Source organism: Hemibagrus wyckioides, linkage group LG26, assembly GCF_019097595.1.
Source record: "Hemibagrus wyckioides isolate EC202008001 linkage group LG26, SWU_Hwy_1.0, whole genome shotgun sequence".
NCBI classification, from domain to species: domain Eukaryota; kingdom Metazoa; phylum Chordata; class Actinopteri; order Siluriformes; family Bagridae; genus Hemibagrus; species Hemibagrus wyckioides.
Window position 1 is genome coordinate 14,713,917 of NC_080735.1, and position 17,500 is coordinate 14,731,416.

The 17,500-nt window shown below is 40.8% G+C and overlaps 1 protein-coding gene and 1 pseudogene across 1 annotated transcript in view; both read right to left on the reverse strand.

Annotated features, from left to right (window-relative positions):
- The window catches only part of kcnq5b (potassium voltage-gated channel, KQT-like subfamily, member 5b), a 130,789-nt gene that overhangs the window by 104,318 nt on the left and 8,971 nt on the right, over nt 1–17,500 (reverse strand). The gene's annotated exons all lie outside the window — the stretch shown is intronic.
- LOC131347288 (U1 spliceosomal RNA) lies at nt 11,256–11,409 on the reverse strand (annotated as a pseudogene).

A 17,500-nucleotide genomic window follows, 5' to 3' on the forward strand; every position in this document is an offset into this window, starting at 1 on the left:
CAATGTCTTGTCCAGCAGCTGACCATCTTGAAAATTTTTTCCTCATCCAGCATCAGTGCCTGGTAGCTCCGCCCCTTTTCCACTACAAGTTGTCTTTATTCGTCACATATTCATTACAGCACAGTGAAATTCTTTCTCCACATATCCCATCCTTGGGGGTTGGGGTCAGAGCTCAGGGTCAGCCATGATGCAGCACCCCTGGAGCTCTTTGTGTGGAAATGAATCACACAGCATTTGAACAATGTCTTGTCCAGCTTGCTCAAAGACCCAACAGTGGCAGCTTGGCAGTGCTGGGGCTTGAACCCTGATCTTCTGATCAGTGACCCACCACCATGACCACTGAGGCACCACATAAACCTTGATCAGTTTTATCTACAATATTTTTTCACATATCCCACCTTATTATCAAGCTGGGGTCAGAGTGTAGGGTCAAGCCATGGTACAGCACCCCTGGAGCAGGGTGGGTTGGGGGGCTTCCTCAAGGGCTCAACAGTGGTGGCTTGGTGGTGCTGGGGTTAGAACCCCCATCTGACCAAGTGCCTTAAGTGCTTGAGATACCACTGCCCTATGTTGAGTGCAGGAAGTGTCCAGACTTCCAAGTGGTTGAAGTGCACTTCTTCACCCTGCTTATACTACATAATAGTGCACGAAAGTGTGATTTGGGAAGCGTCCTAAATATCAGACTCAACCGCATCGTATTGAATACAACAAGAATAAAATCTCCTACTTCCTGTGCTACAAATAAGAGATTCGTGAGCGTTTGACCCTGAAATTGTGTATAAATAAGGAAAGAAAAGGTAAAAATAAAAATCATTCCTCGTCAAAAGAAAACTTCCAGTCGGGTTTAATTGGGAACATCGTCCAAGGGAGAAAACGATCCGCCGATCCAATTCATGAGTGTTTGAAGCACATGGCAGACAGAACTGGCACTCGGACTGAGGAATCCTCTCAGCAACACACACACACACACACATCCATACACACCCACAGCCATATAAATTCATACACACATACACACAAGCATACATATACACACACACACTCTTACAAATACATACACACAAATATACAGACACACTCTCTCTCTTTCTCTTTCTCTCTCTCTCTCTCTCACACACGCACACATATAGCCATATAAATACAAACACGCACACCCATACAAATACACACACACATACACACACACACATATAAAACATATTCACACACACACACCCACCCCAATACACACACACACACACACAGCCATATACATACAAACACACACAAAAACACACACACACACAAATACACACATACTCATACACACAAATACACAAACACACACAGACACACACCGGTAAGTGCCAGTCCTCACAGCCGTTCATTAAATCCAGAATACACACAGTTCCCAGATACAAACCCACACACACACACACACACACACACACACAGGTAAGTGCCAATCCTCACAGCATCTCATTAAATCCAGAATCCACATAGGTCCCAGAGAACAGGGTATTGCACAGATACACACACACGCACACACGCACACACACACACACACACACGCACATTCCAGATTATGCAACAGATTGCACCACGGGAACTGTCACACGCTCCTTTTAAAAACGATGTGTGACTCTTCACTACCTCTCTGCAGGGTGTAGGAGTGTTTCCTTCTCCAGCATGATGGGTACACACACTCACACACACACACACACACTTACTATTTGTGCCATGTACAGACACTATATACAGTAACATGCAAACGTCTTAGACACCAAGCATTTATTTCGACACATTCTTACGTGGCAGTTATATCAGGAAGCGAAGAAAAATCATTTACAAACAGAATGGAAAAACAATTCAGTGTTAAAGAGACAGTTTGGCGTTTTGTTTAGCAACGGACATCATTAGCGCAGCGGCTCTCGATCCTATGCCGCTTCATTTGTTATGACGCTAAGATACTAATCACGTTACGCTGACTAGCATTACCCGAGCGGTTCTATTTAGGATTGCTTTAAATTGAATGGCTTTAATCCAAAGCACAAAACAAACTCAAACATTTCACCTTTAAATAAAGCTAACTTGAAGCTGATGTTTTACTGGAAAGTTCAGGAATAAAATAAAAAACTTTAACATTTGACCAAATATAGAAAATATTACTGAACAAATTATAATAATGAGGCTGATTGTTGAAGTTGAAAAAAATTAAATTAAATTAAATTAAACATAAAATAATAAAACATGAAACAAAATAACATAACGTAAAATTAAGTTTAATTAAATAAAAAAATTAAATTAAATAAAATAACATGAAATTAAATAAAAAAATAAAATAAAATAAAATTAAATGTTATTTTATTTAAATAAAATAAAATAACAAAATAAAGTTAAGTTAAATCCAATTAAATAAAAAAGTAAATTTAATTTAATTTAATTTAATTTAATTTAATTTAATTTAATTTAATTTAATTTAATTTAATTTAATTTAATTTAATTAAAAAAAAAACCCTGCAGCCTTGGTGATTAATACAATAAGATTATATTGTATTGTAATGTATTGTAGGTTATAGAGCTACACAGCACTGTACTAGAGTAATGGGTTTAGGAAATCTAATGACTGACACGAGACATAATTTTAAGATACAACTGACTTTGAAAGCGAGACTACAAGAGAGGGAGGGAGGGAGGGAGGGAGGGAAAGAGAGTGAGAGTAACAGGAGCATTCCCCATGCAGCTGCTGTGGAAGGTTTCTAGTCATTCGGTCATACGATCACATGACCACGAAGCAAGACGACCCCGCAGCAGATGATAGCAGATAGCTGGGGACTATTTTTGATCTGATGCCATCCTGTCTGTCATCCCTTCATCTCTCTCGGCCTCGGTTCTTCACGCTCTCGCTTTATCCCGTCACTTAATAACACTTAATCCCTTAGTGTCTCTCGTTTCTTTTTCTCCTCGGCTCTGGCTGTGTTTTCAGCTCTCTACAATTTAAGCCGTTAATGAGAGTCCCTGTTAATAGCGGCTGCCGGCCCACGGTGGTGGTCTCTGAGTCAGTGGCCTAAGCCCTGTAGAGCTACAATCAGCCGGCGACCTCTCAACCGCTGATGTGCGCAAAGTATGGGAAATTGTGTGTGTGTGTATATATGTGTCATACACAGCTAAAGCTACCTGTCAGTGCTGTCAACAGCCACACTGCAAATAACCATACCTCTATATGTAAGCTGTTGTGTGTGTGTGTGTGTGTGTGTGTGTGTCTATTTCAGACTGTACTCGGAGAAGCGGGTTAACAAGCACGGCAGCAGAACATACAGAGAGTCTATTCATCCCTGCTATATTTACCCACGCTGCATCACCTCAGCGCAGCTGCCTTCACCATGAAGCAAACATCACCGTGTGTTTGCAGAGGAACAGAAGCCAGTGTGACAGATGCCATTCAAAAGGAGCCTACGTACACAACGGAAAAATGTGCAGCGTTTAGTAGGTGGAGTTGCTCTGCTTCTTCCACGATGGGCTGTTGACGTGTCAACAGTAACGGCTGATTTGTGGGATCGTATCAAGGTACGATTATGTAGGCCTGGGTCTACATAAGACTTCCTATACAAAGGAAAAGCAGGGTCCTCAAGGTACTCTGACCCGGGTTCGGTTCCTGTGCAGGGAACTGACCCAGCTACTGAGGGGTTTAGAAGACTTTATTATTGTCACATATACATAAACATATCCAAACTTCAGAGGTTGGGGTCAAAGCGATGGGTCACTTATGACGCAGTGATGCTCTCTGGAGCGGAGAGGGTTAAGGGTCTTGCTCAGGCGCCCAACAGCAGCAGCTTGGTGGTGTTGGGGCTTAAATCTCTGTGCTGGGCCAGAGCCTGGACATCCGGGGTAAAAACGAAGACCGGGGAAGGACAACATCAGCACACTACGATATGTATATTGCGTATCTACACACAGTGATGTAACATTTGCTAAACACATACATTCGTTTTTCTAGTCACCACCCCTTTTTCACTTTTCCCCCTCCCCTACATGTCCTCACAACCATCTTCTTTCAGTCGCAAACCCACAACGATCATAGATAGATAGATAGATAGATAGATAGATAGATAGATAGATAGATTTATGAATTAACAACATGTACATCATAATTATATTATACAGAGAAAAATGTAGAAGAATGTAGCAGAATTGCAAGGTGGTGAAGTGTTAGTGAGACATGAGTGTCCTAGCGCTGTAGCGTAGAGTTCAGTAGATTTATGGTTGTGGGGGAAAAAACTGTCCCTGGTTATGGCATCTCCTCCTGGATGGACGGAGGATGAACAGTTTATGACTAGAGTGGGAGGAGTCTTTAATGATATTGTGTGCTGTGGTGAAGAGACTCAATGGCAGGTAGTTGGGTGCTGAAAAATGAGGGAAAAATAGAATTAAAAGAATTTCTTTTTAAATGAACAAATGTGTGTTTTGCACCTTTCTTCCTAAAAAAGGAGCTCCCCCCCCCCTTCCTCTGTTTATTTTTTTACTGATAAAATAGGGAATAGTTTGAATAAATCCTCTGTGATTAGCAATCAGAGACAGAGCACAATCAAGACACAGGGCTACGTCCCAAACGACATTATTGTTTCTGGAAGGCTTTGAACGCTCCGGAATGTTCCGAATGTTTAAAACAAAAACATAAAAAGTTAACTTGCTCCATGCGTTTAGTGCGTCGTGACGGATCGCCCCGTTTCCGAGCGCTCGAGGCCGTATGTAGTGACAATGCTGTAAAATTGCGTCTTCAAGGAACGAGCGAGTAAAAGGAGATGTGGCGTCTAATTTTGTAAAAATGCTTTGGAAGTGGATAATGGTCTTCGAAACGATCCCTATGATTATCATTTGTGTGTTATTTTTTTATCATTTTTACTGTTTTGAAAACAACACTAGGATTACCATCAGTGATAAATCTCAAATAGTTTTCGAACTACGCTGCAATTTTTTATACAGCTGCAGTATTACTGGCACATCTGGAAACAGGAAGTCAGGGTTTTTAATCCAGTCTCTCCAGAATTTCCCTGAATTTTTTATGCTTTTTTTTTTTCTACTCGTATTGACGAAATCTCCAAGAACATCTTCTTTTACACTCCTACTAGTGAAGCATGGTAGCATATGTAATTACTTTCTATACTGTCTATAATCTCATATATATATATCATATATTTGTGTGTGTGTGTGTGTGTGTGTGCATGCATAAATAAATTAAAACCATTTATTTTTTGAGAATATAAAAAAACATAGTCAATAATTGTGGCATGTGAGATTTAAAATAAATAAATAAATATTTATTTATTTATTCTGTTTATTATTATATACAGTATATATACTTGTACTGATTTAATTGAAATCAATTAAAATCTGATTTTACTGATTTAATTGAAATGAAATGTTAGAATATCCTCAGTGTGGGATTAATTTTTATTTCTTTTTAAACCCAACCTCACCAAGGGTGCCAATACTTCTGCCACTGACTCTATATGATGTTTGTGCTAACAGTCACACAGCACTCAGCCCTAAGCAATCAGCCTCTGAACTGCTGCTATGAGAATAACTGATAACAGCTGCTGAAAATTATGAATATGATTCTCAGAAATGGTTTCCCACAAGTTTCATAGACACACACACACACACACACACACATATATATAATCACATGCACACATATATACGCACACACACACTCACTCACATACACGCACACACACATGCACATAGATGTACTTGTACATAGATGTACAAATACACACACACACACTGAGATGAACACATATACACACACACACACACAAATACTCAGTTGTACACATGCACACACACACACGCACACATACACATATATACACACACACAGACTCACGCAGTCACATATGCACACATGCAAACACACACACGTATGCACACACACACAAACACACACATACTCACACATGCACATATACTCACACACACATACACTAACTATGTACACATATATGTACACACACACATACACACACTCACACATACTAACACATACACACACGTACACATATACACACATACTCACACATATACATATACTCACACACACATACACTAACATGTACACATATATGTACACACACACATACACATATACGCACACACACACACACGTTCACATATACACACACGCACACATACACATACACATATATGCACACACACATACACGTTCACATATACACACACGCACACATACTCACACATACACATATACGCACACACACACACATGTTCACATATACACACACGAACACATACTCACACATACACACATCTCACACACACACAGACTCAAATACGCACACATGCACACGTACACATATATACGCACATGCACACACCCACACACACATATACTCAGACATACTCATACATTCACATGTACTCCTACACACACGCACACATACTCACAAGCACACGTATATGCACAAATGCAGACACACACACACACACCTCCATCTACAAAAGGCACCAAGGCAATTAAGAGCACACTTAGGTAACTTCCTGCATATTAGAACACCAGATTTAATGACTGCAGTAACATGGGCCTTTCATCACTCTAAGTTCGGGCAGCGATTAAGCTTTTGATTGACTTTTAAATAAGCCACTACAAATCCAATGAAAGTCAAACGATTGTGTGAAGTGCTATGTGCTTTGTGTTCCGATCATTTGATCAGTACAACCCCTGTGGACTCCACAACCTCAGAAACATCCTACACTTTGCAAAAATCTCAAACAAGACTGGCTTCTTAGCTTGATATTTAACTCAAATCCCAATTAGGGTGCAGAGTAGAGTATTAAATTGACCTCAACTGTTCAGTAATGATTAAATTTACATTTACATTTCCAGCATTGGGCAGACCCCCTTATCCAGAGCATCTTACATTTTATCTCAGACAACTGAGCAATTAAGGGTTAAGAGCCTTGCTCAGGGGCCCAGCAGTGGTAGCTTGGTGGACCTGAGACCTGGACCTAGGATTTGAACTCACAACCTTCTGATCAGGAGTCCAACACCTTAACGCCACCAACACCACCTAGCTACCATAAATCTGATCATGTGCATCTGGATCACTACATAGAACTTGCACCAAAGGTATAACCTCAATTAGGTGTCTTTTTACCAGAGGCCACAAAATGGAACTTGCTCAACGTTCACCATTGAATGTGTCTGTCTATTAGCCATAATATATTCATGGAAAAACAAAAATGGCTTTTTTGCCCCACACAGATATTTCTATCTTCAATGTAAATGTTGATATCAATCCCATTTCTGCTCTCTGAGATGTCTGTTCATAAGCGTCTAAAACTCAAAGGTGTTTATCTTCAAGCACTAAAATTCTGAGTAAGGTTACTGAAAGCCAACAGAGTCCTGACTCATTTTAGATCAGCTTTCTATATCAAAATAATTTATTTGTTTATACTGATTGAAAATGCCTCCTGCAGGATCCCATGCTCTCAAACACTGCAGACCGGGAACACCCCACAAGAGCCGCAGTTTTGGAGATGCTCTGATCCAGTGGTCTAGCCATCACAATTTGGTCCTTGTCAAACTCACTCAAATCCTTACGCTTGTCCATTTCTCCTGCTTCTAACACATCAACTTTGAGGACAAAATGTTCACTTGCTGCCTAATATATCCCCCCCACTAACAGACTGACTAATCTAAATTAATTTAAATGCTAATAGATGACAGATGTGGAACCTCATATTTCATCAAAAGCACCACAATTTTGTGTATAATGACAAAGCAAGACCAGGGGTGCCAATACTTTTCCCCACAAGTCATATATTTGAACAAAATACCGTTAATATAATTCTAAAGGAGTTCTATAGAAATGAAGAAGAATTGTGTCTTTTATATTCTACAGAGTTCTGCTCTTGACAGGCTCTAATATTTCTGCTGTTGAGCTTATTGTAAATTGATCTAATGGTTTAATGTAAAATAAATGCACCACTGGTTATAGAGCTAGCTTGGAACCCCAGTGTACAGTTGCTTGACAGCAGGAGAAGCAGAAATACATTTTAGGTTTCAAATTGCCCCTCAGCTGTCCGTCCGTAATAACATCCTGTTGTCAGCAGCTGTTCAGAAAGAGAGAGAGAAAGAGAGAGAGAGAGAGAGAGACTCTGTTTTTCAAGGTCGTCATTCTGTACACGAGACGGGGAAAACACAGTGCCAACCTCATCACCCACAGTGCTGAGAAAAAAAAAGAAAACAAAATTTCCAGCGCTCTCAAAACAGCCCCTGCTCCTCATCCAAATTATAATGGGGCATCAATGAATGACATTTAGAAAGATTATCAACCGGTAATCATTTACACACTGGACTCGTTATACAAGCATGCGGCACGTCAGGTGGTGGTGAACAATCTGCTCCACCTGATCAGACGGCTGCTTGGGATATCAGATGTGACGGCTAACATCGACAGCACAGCTGAGCGGTCCATTATCACCGCAAGCTCTCGCAATTTCACTACACTTTTTACTAATTAGAAAACCATGCTAGCTGTATCAAAGACTTTCCCATCATGACCCTCGCTGTGTATGAACACATAAGATAGAGGACATAAAACGAGCATGCTAGCACAAACAAAGCTAACGAAAAAAAAACAGACTGTATGTTTTATTATACGTTCAATCATTACCTACAAAAGCTAGCATAACATTGTTTCCATTGAGACGGCTGTATTAAACTGTATACCTGACTGTTTGGGCTCTGTGGTGATTTTTACTTATTTACCATCTAGTGATTCTTCCATATGTAGTTTTTAAGATACACGGATCAGATATAATATTATGACCAGCCTAATATTGTGTTGGTCCCCCTTTTGCTGCCAAAACAGCCCTGACCCATCGAGGCATGGACTCCACTAGATCCCTGTAGGTGTGCTGTGGTATCTGGCACCAAGATGTTAGCAGCAGATCCTTTAAGTCCTATAAGTTGCGAGGTGGGGCCTCCATGGGCCATACTTACAGGACTTAAAGGATACCTACAGGACTTCAAGGATACTTTTGATAGATAGTGACCACTGCAGACCTGCAGACACTGCAAAACCGGGGAGTTCCAGTGGATGGTACCAACAAAAAGCAGTCTAAGGATGGATAAATGGGGAACCGGTGGCAGCGTCATGTGGGTCCAATCCAACAGAAGTGCTACTGCTGAAAAACGTTAATCCTGGCTATGACAGAAATGTGTCAGAACACAGAGTAGCCTGCTACATAGTGGGCAGTGGTAGTTTAAGCGGTTAAGGCTCTGGGTTCCTTCCAGAAGGTCAGGATTCAAGCACCAGCAATTACAGGCTGCTACCATTGGGTTCTTGAGCAAGGGTTGATGGTAAAAGGTGTTGAGTGTGCCTTCAAAGTTCAAAGGTGTTGACTTCCTCCAGATCTCAATCCAATCAAGCGTCTCTACGATGTTCTGGACATCGTAAGTCTGGTTCTAGTTCCCACCTCACTTCTTAGAGTACTTAAATGATCTGCTGCTAACATCTTGGCTCCAGACACCACAACACACCTTCAGAGTTCTTGTGCCTTGACAATTCAGAGCTGTTTTGGCACCTACACAATATCAGGCAGGTGGTTTCAATGTTATGGCTGGGCGTTGTATGGATATGTTTTAAATCAGCATGTTATTTTGTAAATTCAACCACTCCGCTGAGCTTAATTGGAGGCTGAGGGTTTCAGATGTTGTGTTTTTCCTGTCATTGCGTACACGTGCAGATGAAATGCAGTAGGCTTTTTGAAATCATGGAGGTGACACAGATGGCTATCAAGGCAGGGATCAGAGATTTGCAGGCGTAAATTATAGGCTGCAAGCCTGTGTGTCAGTGGAATAATAAAATCCCTGTGGCAAATGTACTGCACAGGACATTTTGTATATATGCCCAGACATTTAGAGTGGGTGGTAGGGCTAACACATACACACACGGACTTTATAGGACTTTATAGACAAAAACATTTTTTGCATGATTTAAAGCTGTTACAACTAACATTACAACTGAATGTGTCTCTGCATCAAAATCTAAATTTGTATCTAAACGTGTATTCAGCGATCAATAAAACTGATAGCTAGACACCTTCTTCATGTACACACTCAACCAGAAGGAAAGTTCTCGAATTCTAAAGTGTAATGCTAGCCATAGCATTAAAACCACTGACAGGTGAAATGAATAGCATTGATTATCTTGTCAGCCAGATGAGGATGGATTGCTTTTTGAGATTTTCCTCGCCACTGTTGCCTCAGACTTGGGCAAGCGTAAGGATCCGGGTGACTTTGACAAGGGCCAAGATGTGATGGCTAGACAAATGGTTCAGGGCATCTCCAAAACTGGATCGTTCCTGTGATTAATACCAACAAAAAGTGGTCCAAGCATGGACAAACAGTAAACCAGTGACAGGATCATGGATACTAAACTGCAGTTTAGACAAAACTCCAGGTATATTTAACAGTGAAACATGTTATAACACACTAGGGATGTAAGAGAAATGAAGAGACATTGTGTTCAGAGCAGATCCAGATCCAGGAAGCTTGAGAAAAGTTGGCAAGGCATCTGGTTGAGATAGAAGGTGTATATTGGGACTGGGATATCACAGGATGCGAGAGAAAATTGTGTAAGTGGGAAATTTGTGCTTTCAAGCAGACAGAAGCTTGCATAACAAAAAATTCGTTAATGAGAGATCTTCATGGAAGAACATTTATTAATGTGAACGATGCCTTTAAAGTGTTCACGCTCAACTTTGATTTATTTGTCCTTAGTAACCATCACGGCCCACTAGTTTGTTCATAATTTGGAAATTGGAACAAATACATTTCTTAAATAAAAATACTAACTATTTGTTTAAAGAGTTTACTGAATATCGCGATCTAAAAAACAACAGCTTCCAGGTGAGGCCACGCCCCCTTCCTAAATCAGTTCAAGCTCAAGCTAGTTCAAGTCTATCCATCCATCAATTCTCTACATCGCTTATCCTACTGGGTTACAGGGAACTGAGGGCAAGATTATTATTTCTACGCAGACAGTGGAATTCTTTGCTTCGCATAACCCAGCCAAGGAAGTTGGGGTCAGAGAGCAGGGGCAGCTTTGATAAAGCACCCCTAGAGCAGGGAAGTTTAAGGGACCTTGTTCGATTGTCCAACAGTGGAGCTTGGTGGTGCTTGGGCTTGAACCCCGATCCTCTGATCAACAACCCAGAGCCTTCACCACTTGCTCCCTAAAATGAGAAAGGGGAGAGCGTGAACATAGTGCTCCACTATCAGAAATTATACAGTTGAGATTCTCACATTTGGGGAATTTGCACAGCCTGAGTGTAATGGCTAAGCCTCGCTTTGGGCAAACCACCTCCTTGATCATGGTATTGCCCACGCCAGGTGAGTAAAGAACCTGGAGCCTCTCCCAGGAGGCTCGGGGCACAAGGCAGGGTACACCCTGGACAGGATGCCAATTAGCCTACAACTTTGGACCGGTGGAGAAAAATAAAAGTACCCAGAGGAAAGCCATGAGGCACAGGAAGAACATACAGACTCCACACACACGTTGGAGGCAGGAAATAAACCATCAACCCTGGAGGTGTGAGGCAAACAAGCTAACCACTAAACCACCATGCCCTCTTCCTCTGAATATCTCAAACAACAACTTTTAGTCTAGGTCTAGGCCACACCCTTGTCATGCTTAATTTCAAACACAGATATTAATGTGTTGAGGACTAAACAGACTCAAATACAGAATGGTGAATATCTTAAAACCAGCTCCAGTCTAGACCGAGGTTGATTTAGCGAGAACAAACACGGGTGTGAGTTTACTGCTGACAAGAGCCTTGTACACGTCACTGAGCGGTTGTGGAAGTGTGCGCTTGCTGGCACTGAGCACAGTCTAATGATAGAACTGGAAAGGATGTAATTACGGCGAGCAGATAGGTCTGTTATTAATATTTCATACTCCAAAATAGCATGGCGGAGTTAGAGAGTTCTTCCAAAACAAAACCGCCACGATCCTGAAGAAGTTGAAACCGAAAAAACGCTGATGATATTGTTTTGCACGACAACACCCGAAGCTTCCAGAGATCTGTCAGCCACCGCAGAGCAGGCAGGGAGTTAACCACAAACACTACAAGAAGTAAGTCTTGCACAAGCAGAGCCCAAGGAAGGAGTCGGTCACACGGCCCAGTTCTTTCAGATCGGATGTTTGTGAGGCTGTTGGACGGAGAGAGGACAAGTCTGATGACGGGGTTTAATTCTGTCCGAGTCGTGGAGGATAATTCACACCGATCAGACGGAAAGGGAGGAGTGGACCACAGAGATGTGTGATGTCTTGGGTGTGTTGTGTTGCTTGTGTGCATCATGCGGCAGGTGCACACTGATGCATATAGGTTACATGGAAATAAAACCTAAACAGATTAATGAACCAAAGCACAATCAAGTGTAATGCTTGCGATTTAAATGGTTAAAGCAAGTTTGCTTTATATTATTTATTTATTGCTATTTATTTATTTATTTATTACTATGTATATTATTTATTAATTAATTTATTTTTATTTTTTCATATTTATTTATTTTTATATTAACATTTAACGTTTATTCCTAACTCCATAATAATAAATACTGAATGCTGAAAACTATTTTTCTGAACCAGCCCGAATAATCGTGAGCCATTTCTCCAGCCCAGCTTCACATATAATCCGTATTTTGTTTATCTTTTCTCCCTTTAATAACTGAAAAGATTTCATTCATATTCAGATGGTTGCCTGCACCGGTGACTAATAAACGTCTTAGCGATCGTTTCCTAATTATACGTACATAATACATAAACTGACGCTTCATAAAAACCCCGATTCGCACCTTCCAGTGAAAACAAATAATGACTTTTGGAAATTGTGTAGAAAACTGTGTAGAAAGCCAAGAGCGGCGGTTTGTGTACATAAACCTCCTCTGAGGCTGTTATAACAACTAATATCTACTGCGAGTAAATAGAACACAGAGATCGAAGCCAGTTTTCGAGTGACTTTAAATCACATTTCTGGCATGCAATTTTATCTCACTTTATACAGCTGAGCAATTTAGGGTTAAGTGCCTTGCACAGGGGCCCAGCAGTGGGGGCTTGATGGACATGGGAGTCAAACTCACAACCTCTGGATCAGTAAGCCAACACCTTAACCGCTAAGCTACCACATCCTTTTAATACCGCTGTATTTTTTTTACCTGCAGTATAATTAATTGTATGTTTTAATAATTTACAGTCTAAACCCATCCATCCATCCATTTTCTATACCCGCTTTATTCCTAATTAGGGTCACAGGGATCTTCTGGAGCCTATCCCAGCACACATTGGGTGAAAGGCAGGGGTACACCCTGGACAGGTCACCAGTCCATCACAGGGAAACACATATAGACAGACAACCACACACACTCTCTCCTATGGGCAATTTAGAATGACCAATCAACCTAATGCACATGTTTTTGGACTGTGGGAGGAAACCGGAGTCAGTCTATTCACCTCATTCTTTCATCCATTGTTCTGTAGCATGCATCCTTTACAGGGGAGACTGGAGTCTGTCTATCCCACAGGATATGAGGCAGAAGGCAGGGCGACAGTGGACTGACCCATTACAGGGTACAAACACACACACACTACTGACAATGTAGCCATGGCAATCAGCCTACAGTGTATGTCTCTGGACTGGAGGAGGAAACCAGAGAACCAGGAGGAAACCCTGCAGCACTGGGAGGACATGCAAACTCCACAAACACACACACACACACACTTAAGGGCAGGGTTCGAACCCCGGATCCCATAGGTATGAGGCAAATGTGCTAACTACTAATACCCTGTGTGACCCCTAATCACCTAATCCGGAGATATTAATAGGATTTTATTGCTAAAATAAAAGTGTTAGACTCCTTCTAAATATTTATTCCAGACGGTGCAATCACGTCCCTGGAGTCACGCTATTAAAAGCTTGCTTGTAATAGGAGACACACACATACACACACACTTGCTGTTTTCATTGACCCAGTACAATATGTTATTCACACTCACACACACACACACACACAGCTGTTGTGAGTAGTTCCCCAGCTTTGGCTCCTGTCCTCGGCTCAAAGGAACTCATTGTTACCCACACCCACCCACCCACACACACACACACACACACACACACACACACAAAGTCCTGTATGCACCGTAATTGGATTGCGCATGATATGTGGTTTGTTTTTTATTGTTTCATAAACTGTCGGTGCTGATATATCGTGTCGTGTGTGTTAAGGGAGTGCGCACCAATTACTCCCTCAGCGCTCCACAGAGGTGACGGGAGGAGAAGTTGGAAGAACAAACACAACTTTCTCTCTCTCTCTCCCTCTCTCTCTCTCTCTCTCACACACACACACACATACACAGCTGCAGCACCCTGCCAGACCATCATTCAAAGCTCACACACCAGCATGCACAGACAAACACACACACACACACACACACACTACAGTCTACCGACCCTGTGTGAAGGATTAAACAGGGATGATGGGAAAAAGAAGGAGACGGATCAGTTCTTCAGATCTCTCAGAGAATCTCAAATCTGTGCATAAATGATCACAGGGGTTATAAACACCTGAGAGTGTGATTATAAATGATTATAAACACCGGAGAATGTGATTATAAATGATTATAAACACCGGAGAGTGTGATTATAAATGATTATAAACACCGGAGAGTGTGATTATAAATGATTATAAACACCGGAGAGTGTGATTATAAATGATTATAAACACAGGAGAGTGTGATTATAAATGATTATAAACACCGGAGAGTGTGATTATAAATGATTATAAACACCGGAGAGTGTGATTATAAATGATTATAAACACCGGAGCGTGTGATTATAAATGATTATAAACACAGGAGAGTGTGATTATAAATGATTATAAACACAGGAGAGTGTGATTATAAATGATTATAAACACCGGAGAGTGTGATTATAAATGATTATAAACACAGGAGAGTGTGATTATAAATGATTATAAACACAGGAGAGTGTGATTATAAATGATTATAAACACAGGAGAGTGTGATTATAAATGATTATAAACACAGGAGAGTGTGATTATAAATGATTATAAACACAGGAGAGTGTTTAAAAGTTCTCTTTGAATGTCCGTAATTGTTCATGAAATCTACATAAACACAAACTCCACACACACAGAGTGAAGGCGGGAATAAAATAAATAAATAAATAAATAAATAAATAAATAAATAAACGAATGAATAAATGAATGAATAAATAAATAAATAACAACTTTAAATATGGGAGGGAAACATGCTAAGCCTTTGACACCTTACAATAATATTACATATAATCCTACAGTAAAATGAGTAAAATTGTGTAAATTAATGTAATATATTTTAATAATAAAATAATACACACCTGTAATTAGTTTTTTTTTTTAACTACAAAATCATTCTAACCAATCAGAATCAACAATTCAACAGCACTATGCACTTTACATCGATTTTCTGCCTCTGTTTTTAAAAAGAAATATATCCTGTCTCTCGTTCCCGCTCTCACTCTATTTCGTAAGTATTTTTGGTTTTTTTGGCTCTTTTCTCTCCTCTGTTTGGATTCTTTAAATATATTAGTAATCACTCGTTTCCTCTTTTCTGTTTTTCTCTGTCTAGCTTTCTCTTCCTCCTGCCTATAACACATCCCTGTGCCCCCTGATCACTCATGCAGGAGTCCTGTAGTCTCTAACACTCTAACACACACTCCCTAACATACACACTCTAACACACACTCCCTAACATACACACTCTAACACACACTCCCTAACATACACACTCTAACACACACTCTAACACACACTCCCTAACATACACACTCTAACACACACTCCCTAACATACACACTCTAACACACACTCCCTAACATACACACTCTAACACACACTCCCTAACATACACACTCTAACACACACTCCCTAACATACACACTCTAACACACACTCCCTAACATACACACTCTAACACACACTCCCTAACATACACACTCTAACACACACTCCCTAACATACACACTCTAACACACACTCCCTAACATACACACTCTAACACACACTCCCTAACATACACACTCTAACACACACTCCCTAACATACACACTCTAACACACACTCCCTAACATACACACTCTAACACACACTCCCTAACATACACACTCTAACACACACTCCCTAACATACACACTCTAACATACACACTCTAACACACACTCCCTAACATACACACTCTAACACACACTCCCTAACATACACACTCTAACACACACTCCCTAACATACACACTCTAACACACACTCCCTAACATACACACTCTAACACACACTCCCTAACATACACACTCTAACACACACTCCCTAACACACACTCCCTAACATACACACTCTAACACACACTCCCTAACATACACACTCTAACACACACTCCCTAACACACACTCCCTAACATACACACTCTAACACACACTCCCTAACATACACACTCTAACACAAACTCCCTAACATACACACTCTAACACACACTCCCTAACATACACACTCTAACACACACTCCCTAACATACACACTCTAACACACACTCTAACACACACTCCCTAACATACACACTCTAACACACACTCTAACACACACTCCCTAACATACACACTCTAACACACACTCTAACACACACTCCCTAACATACACACTCTAACATACACACTCTAACACACACTCCCTAACATACACACTCTAACATACACACTCTAACACACACTCCCTAACATACACACTCTAACACACACTCCCTAACATACACACTCTAACACACACTCCCTAACATACACACTCTAACACACACTCCCTAACATACACACTCTAACACACACTCCCTAACATACACACTCTAACACACACTCCCTAACATACACACTCTAACACACACTCCCTAACATACACACTCTAACACAAACTCTAACACACACTCCCTAACATACACACTCTAACACACACTCCCTAACATACACACTCTAACACACACTCCCTAACATACACACTCTAACACAAACTCTAACACACACTCCCTAACATACACACTCTAACACACACTCCCTAACATACACACTCTAACACACACTCCCTAACATACACACTCTAACACACACTCTAACACACACTCCCTAACATACACACTCTAACACACACTCCCTAACATACACACTCTAACACACACTCCCTAACATACACACTCTAACACACACTCCCTAACATACACACTCTAACACACACTCTAACACACACTCCCTAACCTACACACTCTATCACACTCTCTAACACAAACTCTAACACACACTCCCTAACATACACACTCTAACACACACTCTAACACACACTCCCTAACATACACACTCTAACACACACTCCCTAACATACACACTCTAACACAAAC